Source organism: Lissotriton vulgaris, chromosome 7 (assembly GCF_964263255.1).
Source record: "Lissotriton vulgaris chromosome 7, aLisVul1.2, whole genome shotgun sequence".
NCBI classification, from domain to species: domain Eukaryota; kingdom Metazoa; phylum Chordata; class Amphibia; order Caudata; family Salamandridae; genus Lissotriton; species Lissotriton vulgaris.
The window spans coordinates 1,496,249,055-1,496,261,116 of NC_141695.1; the positions used below are offsets into that span (position 1 = coordinate 1,496,249,055).

A 12,062-nucleotide genomic window follows, 5' to 3' on the forward strand; every position below is an offset into this window, starting at 1 on the left:
TATTATATGACGAGCGCCGATCTGCGTCAAGCACATTTTGCTACCGTCCACTTTCTCTTTTTGGAGTCCCTGGGGGGGAGGCGGTTTGGGGGGGTTGTTGGCTCCTGTAAGTGGTCTCTTTAAGACCCACCAGTTGTTGCCCACTCTCACCACTGTGATTGGCTGTTGGGCAGACATTGTGCTTCTCTCCCCGTTTGTTTCAGTGCAGCCAGCGGAAGACTGGATCCTGCTCACAAAAGTATAGCTGCGCTACAACCATTTCGTTTTAGTTTCAAACTTAAGTATCTCTTTCAAAGTCACAAAAGCCAAAACGGTTAGTATTGTTATTGCCTGTTAGTTGTGTCTGCTGCTTCCAAGCCCACTCTATGAAATGTGCCAGGGTGCACACCACTGCAGGATACATGGAGCAGGCTAATCACGGACACCACCTTCTACACCCCATGGTACTTAGACTATCAAAAGACAGGTAGGTGTTCTACAAACTTTCTTACATGGACCATACTGAAATAGATTAAATCAATGCTTTCTGCATTGATCTACCGCCCAGGAGCTCACAGAATTCATGTTCCAGAATCTGACTTCACCACGCGCCTTCACCCACCCACATGTCTGTCAGTGACACTGAAGGAGACAAACTTTTATGTACAGTTTTCACATTAGAGGATAACAGATTTTGGATATCCAGTATCCAGACTCTACCCACTCTATACACAAGGCGTTCTCTGGCATCAGAGCTCCCAATTGCTTTTTCGACGGTTCTTTCCAATGCCTTTCTTTATAAACCTCTTTCGCACCAGCAAGATCAGTCTTGTTAATTTCCCCTTGGCAGAATCTTATAAAAATTGGAGTTGAGAACCTAGGGCTCGTTCTGGATGTACTTTAACCAAAGAACTGTGGAAACACACGGCATCGACTGAAAATCATGCAAAAGCTTTGTCTTGTTAAAATATTTCTGTTCATCCAGTATAAAATGATTGTGAACCTGGTAAGATCCCGAGCTTTGGTTGCCCGTTCGGTAGCCATGCGCTTTAGAAGTGCCTAGAATAGAATAGAATGGTTGCTCCACAGACAAATCTGAAGCAGCCTCGTCCTCTGAAGAAGTAACGTCAAACTCATCCCTGGTGGTGGTCAACAAAGTCCTGGAGGGAAGGCTCAATACTGCCTAGAATGTTTGATCTTTTTTGTCAATAGCTGTCCTTGGTTTATCTCTGCTCTCAGACTAGCAGGACTGAGGGACAAGGCAGGGGCCTGGACCCAGTAAAGCTCAAGGGACTCTTCTACAGCCTCAACTCCATATTTACATTTCAGAACTAAAACTCCACCTGTTGCTTCGGCCAATTTCAATCCACTATTGTCAAGAGCAGATCACTTTGAGGAGGGGATCAGAGATGCTCATCCAGGCGGTTGAAGTGAGTTACTCTGCATGCCTTGAGGAATGACTGAAGGGTCAATAAGAATACCCTTGCCCACTGCCCGGTAGAGCTGTCCTATGCAGCTATAGCAGAGTCTGGCTCTGGGTCACCCCCTTGGCCGTCATCTACCCAGCCAGACCTCGTACATCGTTTTTCACGGTTCTTCACAGTTTTATCTGTCTCTCTCCTCAACTGTCTTGACTGCTTTGTTCCCCAGGAGTACTTTCCCCCTCCAGATCTACCTGACTCTGTATGCTTTCCTCTCCCCTGTCTACCTTCCCCTACTTCCTTCCATTCCTCATATGACATGTGTCTTGGATATGCTACGCGCTAATATCTTATATTATTGTATAAGCTCATGTTTATCTCCTAAGCATATACTGGTATTTGCAACTGTAACTGTAACTGATGTAACTATGTAACAATGTTCTGAAACAATGTCCTATCTCACATAAAGCACTCTGATACCTCCGGGTCTAGCTAGCGCAACATACAACTTTTCAAATAAATACAAATAAGAACCTCATTCGCCCTTCTAAGGGGCAATTTTGAGGGGTGCATCAACGATGCACCAACTCTTTGTGGACAAAGCCAGCACAACTTTTGATTGCTTCTTTGCCTGTGCTCCCGCTTCTATAATAATGTGCTGTTGCACAGGCAGTGTGATTACTCATTTGCATGGGGCATTAAACCTGTGCAAATGGCGGAACGCTCCCTTGAGATAGCACCAGTGCATATTTTTAATAATACACCCCCACCACGTTTAATTGTGTAGAAGTAAATATTTTTCATGAAAAAGACTTCGAGTGTTTGATGAACACCCTCTTTCTCACTTGTTTATGCAAAACACAAACCAGATTCACAAAGGGAAATTTACACTTTTGTGTAATTTTATGATTGTTTGCCATTCACAAAGGTATTTTACCAGTAGTCTCTCCATGAATGCAGAGTCTCCTCACATAAAAAGATAGGACAGTTGGAGCAGTGTAATTTTGATCTCACTCTGAGATATTATTGTATGAGTTCATCATAATCATGCCTAGCCAGCACCTGGAATTGTTTTTTGTGTGATTAATGTTACTAAAGAAAATGAAGTATTGCATATTTAAAGTATTCCACGTGAAGATTTATGTGTATAGAATATGACTAATGAATATATGTGTAATATTTACATAATAATGTGACAGAGGAAGTTAATGTGTAAAAATGTGTCTCATTGTGAGGCTAATAAAATTGAATGTGTATGTGCATTCTAATGTTTAAACATTTATATGTGTAACAAGAATTATTCCCATGCAGGTGCATTTGGAATGGCATCTTTGTAATTCTTTACAATGTATTCATGTAATAATATCCTGCATTCATTTTTTGTGTAGAAATTTGCACATGTTCTGTAACTCTTTGCACTGCTAAATTGACAGAGGAGTGGAACTTGTAGTATTTCACTTTTATAAGATTAAAAATGTGTTAAAAAACAGCTGCTGTTATAAAAAACAAAGAGAATTAAAGCATAATCCTCACCTCCATGTCCTTAATAGGCTTGAAACTTTCCTATGCAATAGTTTCTAATCAAACAGGCCATTTGGTTGTCACTTCCTACAACACCTGAAACCTAACTTTGGGTTCTTATTGAGGAAGCATTGGTAAAACCATACACCCTAATCTCTTTACTCAGCATGAAAGCTGTATCACTACATCACTCCCACTCAATTCTCGAGAGCATCGTCTTGAGCCTCAAATCATTGGATTATGCTTACACACAACATTCTGTTCACAGCGGAGCTAGCGCTGACGACACACGAACTCTCCCCCTCGCGCCCTCCCACCACGAGCGGAGGCCACGCCCCTTTGAGGCCACGCCCCCACAACACTCGCGCATTAAAAGCGCCGAGTCTGGGCAGCAAACAGAACTAAAAGCAGACTCCTGAGGCGGAAGCCGGGAGTAAGGCAGACCGTTTTTTAAAATTTATTGTCACTGTTTAACTTGTTTTAAAGCACAGACCACTTGTGTCTTTACTGCACTTACCGGAAATTGTTGTGTTCACAGCGGAGCTAGCGCTGACGACACACAAACTCTCCCCCTCGCGCCCTCCCACCACGAGCGGAGGCCACGCCCCTTTGAGGCCACGCCCCCACAACACTCGCGCATAAAAAGCGCCGAGTCTGGGCAGCAAACAGAACTAAAAGCAGACTCCTGAGGCGGAAGCCGGGAGTAAGGCAGACCGTTTTTTAAAATTTATTGTCACTGTTTAACTTGTTTTAAAGCACAGACCACTTGTGTCTTTACTGCACTTACCGGAAATTGTTGTGTTCACAGCGGAGCTAGTGCTGACGACACACGAACTCTCCCCCTCGCGCCCTCCCACCACGAGCAGAGGCCACGCCCCTTTGAGGCCACGCCCCCACAACACTCGCGCATAAAAAGCGCAGAGTCTGGGCAGCAAACAGAACTAAAAGCAGACTCCTGAGGCGGAAGCCGGGAGTAAGGCAGACCGTTTTTTAAAATTTATTGTCACTGTTTAACTTGTTTTAAAGCACAGACCACTTGTGTCTTTACTGCACTTACCGGAAATTGTTGTGTTCACAGCGGAGCTAGCGCTGACGACACACGAACTCTCCCCCTCGCGCCCTCCCACCACGAGCGGAGGCCACGCCCCTTTGAAGCCACGCCCCCACAACACTCGCGCATAAATCATGTGTAATCCTCGGTCGCGCAGCGGGCGAGCGCAGCGGGCGCCATGTTTGCGCGCCGAAGGCGCGCCTAAGGCAAGCCCGTCTGCGCCCGTCCGTGACCGACCGGGACCAGGGGCCATACCCCCTGCAGGTTTGAACTTATCCATACACAAACCAATTTGCTATACACAAAGCAAATTACTTGCCCTTAACAAAGCCACCACGGAAGTGAGACCCCACCAATGTATCCAAACCGGCCCCGGACTATCCCATGGACCCATTTCCTGCCTCTTGTGCCGATGGTCCAGTATGAGCCAATCTCTAACCGATCTCCACATAATCCCCACCAACAATCAGATGGAACTGAAATGCCTATACTTTAACGCCAGATCTCTACCTAAGCATGCTTTAGACATCTGGGACACGCTAACATCCAGAAGCCCTGACCTGGTCTTTGTCACCGAAACCTGGCTATCCGACACCAGTGCACCGGATCTTGCCAACGCCCTTCCCCCTGAATACAAAATAATCACACAAAATAGACAAAGCAAAAAAAAAGGAGGTGGAGTCGCCGTAATTTTCAGAGACAACCTAACATGTCTTACTGAACCGATACCTGCTGACCCCGAACACGAAATACTTCCATTCCGAATCCTGCTCGAGGACCATATTATACTAGCCGGTGCAGTCGTCTATAATCCCCCAGGGCAGCAAGCTAACATCAGTGCCAAGTTACTGAATCAACTGCTACCATTTTGCCTAAAACACAAAAATTACATGGTCATTGGCGACTTCAATGTCCATTATGAAAAGACAACTGCCCCCGGCTCCTCGCAACTAAAATATGACATGGAAATCTTACAACTCAAACAGTGGGTTGAGGGCCCCACGCACCTAGCAGGGCATACTCTAGATCTCCTTTTCACCAACATCAAGTCAACCACCATAAAGGAAATCCTTCCCCTGACCTGGTCGGACCACTCCATGCTATCCTTTTCATTTAAGCTCCCCGGAAAACGCCTGAAGCAGAGACTCACCCCCTTCACTGCCAACAGAGCTTGGAGACTAATTAATGACTCCAATTTCCAAGACCACTTCCTCGAGACAGACGTCACCCTGCGGGATGACTCTCCCATTTGCAGCAATGTCACTCTTCTAGACACTAGAATTCGAGAGACGTTAGACAAAATTGCCCCCATGCGGGAATCTAAGAAAAAAACAACTACTGGGGAAAAATGGTACACCCCCCTCCTCAAGGGACTCAAAAAGGAATGCCAAAAGGATGAACACCGATGGAGACAGACAAAAAACCCAGAAACCAGAGCAATCTATGTCACCAAACGAAAACAGTATATATCAGCAATACGAGACGCGAAAAAAGCATACTTCACCCAGCGAATCCACGACAGCAACAATTCCGCAAAAGAATTGTTTAAAATAGTGAAAGAACTCAACAATCCGTCAAGTACATCACAAACCCTCACCCCCTCAACCGAGGCCTGCGAGCGCATCAGCACCTTCTTTACGGAAAAAATTGACAAAATTTACTCCACATTCGTCCTCCCCAATACCCCCATCTCACCAGACAACCCCAACAAGTATCCTCCAACAACGGATAAAAGCAATACCCAACCAGACGACGACAATTCTCCACGTCTAACGAGTTTTCAACCCTTTACTGACGATGAAGTACTATCGGCATTGAAGACAATCAAATCTGGCTCTCCCGCGGACCCCTGTCCCCATTTCGTGTTCTCACAAATTGCACCAACGCTCTGCCCTTTTATCACTAATCTTTTTAATCAATCACTCACCACCGCGTCCTTTCCGGAAGCCTGGAAACACGCATCCGTAACCCCTCTCCTGAAAAAAGCCGGAACCGACATTTCTAATCCGGAGAATTACAGGCCAATTTCCCAACTCCCCTACCTTTCCAAGGCTCTGGATAAACTAGTTAACACACAATTGTCCCGATACCTGGAAGACAATTCACTCCTGGACCCCTCCCAGACCGGCTTTAGAGCCAACAATAGCACCGAGGCAACGTTGCTGGCAGTGTCGGACAGTGTCAGATGCATCACAGATCAAGGGGGATCTGTGGCCCTGATACTGCTTGACCTGTCAGCGGCGTTTGACACGGTGGCACATGAGTGCCTGCTAAACACTCTTTGGAGTAAAGGAGTACAATCCACAGCCCTGAGATGGATTAAATCATTCCTCAGCAAACGCACCCAAGCAGTGCACATGGGCCAATACCACTCAAAACCCTACCCCATCAGCTGTGGAGTCCCACAGGGAGCCTCACTGAGCCCCACTCTCTTTAATGTCTATGTCTCATCTCTGGCTGACATTGGAAGAAAGTGGGGCATCGGCATATGCTCTTACGCCGACGACACACAGCTGATGGTGACAATGGGTGAAGAGGCTGAGACAACAAAGAAAAAATTACACAGCTGCCTCTCCGAAATGGCGGAATGGATGCGAAACCACTGTTTAAAATTAAACGCCGGAAAGTCGGAGATCCTACTATTTGGAGGAGCCAAACTCACATGGAATGCCACATGGTGGCCACCATCACTGGGGTCAGCCCCCACCCCAAAACAGCATGCCAGAAATCTGGGCATTATCATGGACGATACACTATCCATGAAGGACCACATCCGATCACTTTGGGGCAAAGGCTTCGCAATTCTTAAACTCCTGGCAAAAATCTTTCCCTGGATACCTCTGGACTGCCGTCGCACAGTCACCCAAGCCCTACTGGTCAGCCGCCTGGATTATGGTAATGCCCTGTTCAAGGGGATGAACAAACAACTATTCTCCCGTCTACAGGTCCTACAAAACCAGGCGACTAAACTGGTTTGCAACAAAGGCAAGCGAGACTCAGCGTCTGCATGCCTTAGGAAACTCCACTGGCTACCAATACGCCAAAGGGCCACCTTCAAAATACTCTGTCACGCGCACAGAGCTCTCAACAAAACTGGCCCCACCATCCTCCAAGGGAAAATCGAATTCTACATCCCCAACAGAAATTTAGGATCGATCCAACTGGCCCTGGCTAAACCCAAACGTATCTACAAAGCAAGGACCGGCGGACGCGCCTTTTCTTATCTAGCCGCAAAAAGGTGGAACGAGTTACCTGTAGAACTCAGACACACCACAAATTACCTCCTATTCAGGAAACAACTAAAAACTCACCTGTTCCCTAAAACATAACTCTTAGCACAGTCCTCAGCAGTCTCTTCTGTTTACAGCGCCGTGATATCCTCCGGGATGAGTGTCGCGCTTTATAAATACCAGAAATAAAAATAAAAAATAAACATCCCAAACTCATATTACGGTTCCCTTTGTAACTACTCTAAAATTAAAATAGTTGCACTCCTCTTTCTTGGTTATCTTAGTCACCTAATAATATCTTGTTCCTCGAAGACCTAGGTCCACCAAATGCCTCTATAACATTTGCTGAACTACAGAAATCCAATAACCTTGAAAACACCGAATTCCACAACTTCCTCAAAATAAAGGTTGAGATAAAAAAACTCTATTTTGCACAACTCTGACCTTATCCCCTCATTTCGTAAACCATCTTCAATGCCTAATGCTGCATCTTCAGTTTATGTCACTGAACTCTACCAACACCAACAAAAAATCACATCAGAAATCCAATCTGAACGGTCGGAGGCAGGCTACATCTCCTCTAACTCCACCTCAAAGGAACTCCTATGGGAAAAAAATTGGATATACTCTCTTAAAAATAAAATCTCACCCCATCCTTTTACAATGTAAATACTGGTTACTGTATACAGCTTATTGGTCTTCAGAAAAACTCCCTCAAGTAGGGCTTCTAGATTTTGACACATGTTAGAATTGTCAAAACTCCTCTCACATATGCTATTCTATTGCAACAAACTCCAAAACTTTTGGAATGAAATCAGTGCAATTTTCAACTTCCATCTGATCACCTTAGGTCCATAAGCGTACTCGAGTAGATTGAAACTAAACCAATCAGACATGAGTCTTTTGGACCTCCTACTAACAATAGGAATCAAAAACATTTTAGGTGAATGGAAATCTTTCCAAAACCTCCCATACCACACATGGTGGGCATGGGCCTGCTTCACAAGAAGCAGACAATAATCTTACTAACAGTGCCAACACCAACCAGTCATCACAGAAACTATGGAATAGTTCAGGTCTTTGCATGCAAAAAATAAAAGCTCCTTGAACCAAAATCACCACAATCTCTACGTTGAGGTTACCACAACCCCACCTCCTGCTCTTGGCACCTAGTTAAAATGCACCATATACTGTCACATTGCCAGCAGCTTTCCTTTCTGGACAACTCTCTCTTCTCTCTCTCTCTTTTCCATGTCGCTCTTGCTTTCTTTTTTTCTCTCTTTCCACCTATTCTTGTATCTTTTTGTGATGTTTTCTTCCAGTCTTCCCTTTCCCCCTTCTACCCCTCCCTATTCCACATCTCCCCTCTCTCGGGGTTCAGCTAAATTATTATCCTTGTATTCTGATATGTCTATAGATCTATAGTGGAATGATTATATTTGGGTCTTCTCTTACTTGCTATGATGTTTTATAAATATTTTCCCTATTGTGACTGTCAAATACCCTGTAACTCATCCTTCCCACTTCCTCATATCCACAAATAACAATAAAATACTTTGAACACAAAAAAATGGCTTCTGTAATAAAAAGCAAAGAGTGCTAAAGCATAATCTTCACCTCGGTTCCTGACATAGAATTCAGGCTCTGCATCACAAGTTGTCAACGCAGGTGGTCAGTGGTGGCTTTATCTCTGCAATTTTAGAAATAAAGTGGGGAACACACCAGGGATGTCCTTTGTCCCCACTACTATTCACGCTGTATTGTGAGACATATTTGCACCATTAAAGAAATTTAGGGCAATTGGCTTCTTTGAGGATCAACGTTTCAACATCCAGCGTAACTGCATATGCAGATGACATGGCAGTGTTCACCTCTGATCCATCAGTATCCATGGTAGCAGTTGAGTGTGAAGCTCAGATATTTGGGTCCCTTTCTGAATTCAAGCTTAATAGATGAAAGACCCACATTCTTTTTAGTAATCATAGCCCTGAAGGTAATAGGAGATATGTGGATATAGCACAATAGCTGGGAGTCTGGCTCTCTCTGGTGGTCAGGGACATTGTGCCATTAAGCTATGCACCTGTTTCGGCTAATTCTAGGCACTTGTTTGAGCAATGGAACAGGCTACTAGTAGTAACCTGATCAAAAGGTGCTATTTATTTAGAACTATTCATTTATATTTAAAAGTTGCTTGCATCTCTTGGGTTGAAACGTCTTGGGCCCAGATTATTTGGAAATATAAACGTTCTCGCTGCTCAATAAAGATGTTACAACTACGGAAAGATAATGGGAGGTGGTCACGTCCTAGTTTGAAGTACTATCATTTGTCTGCTATCTCTGAGATCATGTCACAAGTAATGATATATCATGAAACCTGGTACTTATGGTCTTTGTATTTTTAATTTGGCCCACGGGTATGGTTCTATGACCCCTCTTACTTTAAGCGTATTCTTTATAAGACCCCATGGGTGTTTTTGCAGGTGTGGCAAAGCTTAAGGGCTAAATTTTCAAATGCCCCTTTCACTCGTTATACGTCTCTATGGTTTAACCCTGATTTTTCATCTTTTTCTAATGATTTACAATCGGTAAAATGGTCTAGGTCATGCCTTCAGTTGGCTGGCCAGCTGTTTGCAGGGCATCAGGTCCTATCCTTTTCGGATTTAGTTACACAATTCGATTTTCATAGCACAGGTTTTTAAGTATATGCAGATTAGGATTTTTTTTACAAACTAGATAAAGATTCAGGGCAGTTGAATCATGTATGGTGTATTGAACTGCTACACAGAACCCATGGAAGAAGGAGGATTAGTATATGTTATAAATCCTAAATTCGGACCAAATGGCCTCGTAAATTATCACTATCGGTGGCTGCTGATGCTGTTAAGGAATCAATCCAGTTGAGTAATCGGTTCATGAATGTATCCAGGGTGAAAATATATAATTTTAAGATTCTTCAAGATACATATTACACTCCAAACAGATTATTCAACTGGGGATGCCGGTCTAGTTCAGAATACTTTTGATGTGGCATGGTGGGAGCAGACACTGTGTAAGTATTTCTACATCGTATGAAGTACCCTTGAAGTTTAAAGGTATTGTTTATTTTATAATTCTGATGGCTAGGATTTTGGTTGCGTGTTTTTGGCTCAACCCGAACCATCCACTGGCTATTACCTGTTTAAGCAGTTCTTGAATATTTACAATTTAGAGCTGTCCCTTGTCAAGTGGAATCCTGCAAGGAAACATTTAAGATAAATGTGGGCTGGGATGGATTTAGATGCGGTGGCTGGTAGGGTTGGGAGTCCACTGATTATCCATACGTTTTTTGATCTTTCCTCAATCATTAAGGTCAGCCTCCTCTCTTCTGTCATACTGTTATCTTGAGACTGCTGTTTTGGTTCCTCAAATTTGTGTGGTACGTGTCGCCCATCTGTTGCATCAATGTTGTAAAAGTGTGGATGAATCAATAAAATCCTATTAAAAAAAGATCTCACATCTAAGTTTAGACCTGAAGTCTAAAGGCCCAATTCTCAAAGGTAAACTTAGACTTAAAGTCTGAGGGTCTGATTTAGATCTTGGTGGGACTCCCATCGTCCCTCTGTCCCAGCAGTTACAAGTACCCCGTCCAGCTGCCAGAGTACCGCCCACTGTATTAAGATGTGTGCTGGCTGAACTGGCATCTGCCTCAACAGATAGTTTACCATCATGTAAGCGATTCACCTCCATTAATGCTTCGCTTTTAAGTTGGCAGGTTTGCTCCAAGCCAATATAGATTTCCTCATTGTGTTGGCGTTATCCTAGCAGTGATTTCCTGATGGAGTGAGTCCATGGTGAAGTAGAGACTGCTTAGTACTACTTTTATAAAGTGTCACTACACATATAAGTTGTGTGTGGTTTGAAAATATATGTATGTAATGTGCCATGCCCCTTTTTGTAAATATAGCATAGCACACATACAACATACTCACACTTTTGAATGTACATTCCCAACAAAACACTCACAACCACAACACAAAAAAAAGTTTCAATACAGATGGGTTAGTTGGACAATGATAGGTTGCAAAATGAACACTAATGCATTACACATAAAAATAAAATTGAATGTAAGGACAATATAAAAATACACAAGGCTGAAAAAAATGTTAACACACGATTCATAGTAAGACGTGTAAAAAACGTACCTTTGATCTTGGTGACAATGGAGTTGATTAGCGTCATGGTCAAGTGGTAGCAGGAAAATGAAGTATTGCATTGACTTGGGCTATGGGGTTGAAGACTGGAATGGTAGTGGAAACAAAGAATTATATACATTTTACCTAATTTCCTTCGAATCTGCCAACTCAACTATCTCATTATCCCTGCCACTTTTGTCCTGACGGAAAGACACATTGTGATTAGGCTGGACTCCCTCCGACAGCCACTTTTGCTAATGGCGCTGTAGACCCGGGAAGGACTATCAGACAGAGTCACCAGCACTTGGGTGGTCTTTAGTCAATGGACCTGCCAACATCTAAATTGAGCAGGCTTACTACCAAGTAGGCGGGTGGTGAAACCATCAAAAAAGTGACCACAGGACCAGATCCACCAAGATCTAAATCAGGCCTTAAGTTTACCTTTGTCAATTGGACCCATATTCCCTTTGGCCTGTGTGTGTAGACTTTTTTGAAACGTATTGGTTTAAAATAAATGTTACTTTTTATATTTAACTGTGCTTCTAATCTATCTATCTATCTATCTATCTATCTATCTATCTATCTATCTATCTATCTATCTATCTATCTATCTATCTATCTATCTATCTATCTATCTATCTATCTATCTATCTGTCTATCTATCTATCTATCTGCTAAAACCAAGGTA

The 12,062-nt window shown here is 43.5% G+C and overlaps 1 protein-coding gene across 1 annotated transcript in view; it reads left to right on the top strand.

Annotated features, from left to right (window-relative positions):
* SACK1C (scaffolding CK1 anchoring protein C) overlaps window positions 1-12,062 on the top strand; it is a 229,813-nt gene that overhangs the window by 25,129 nt on the left and 192,622 nt on the right. The window lies entirely within an intron of this gene.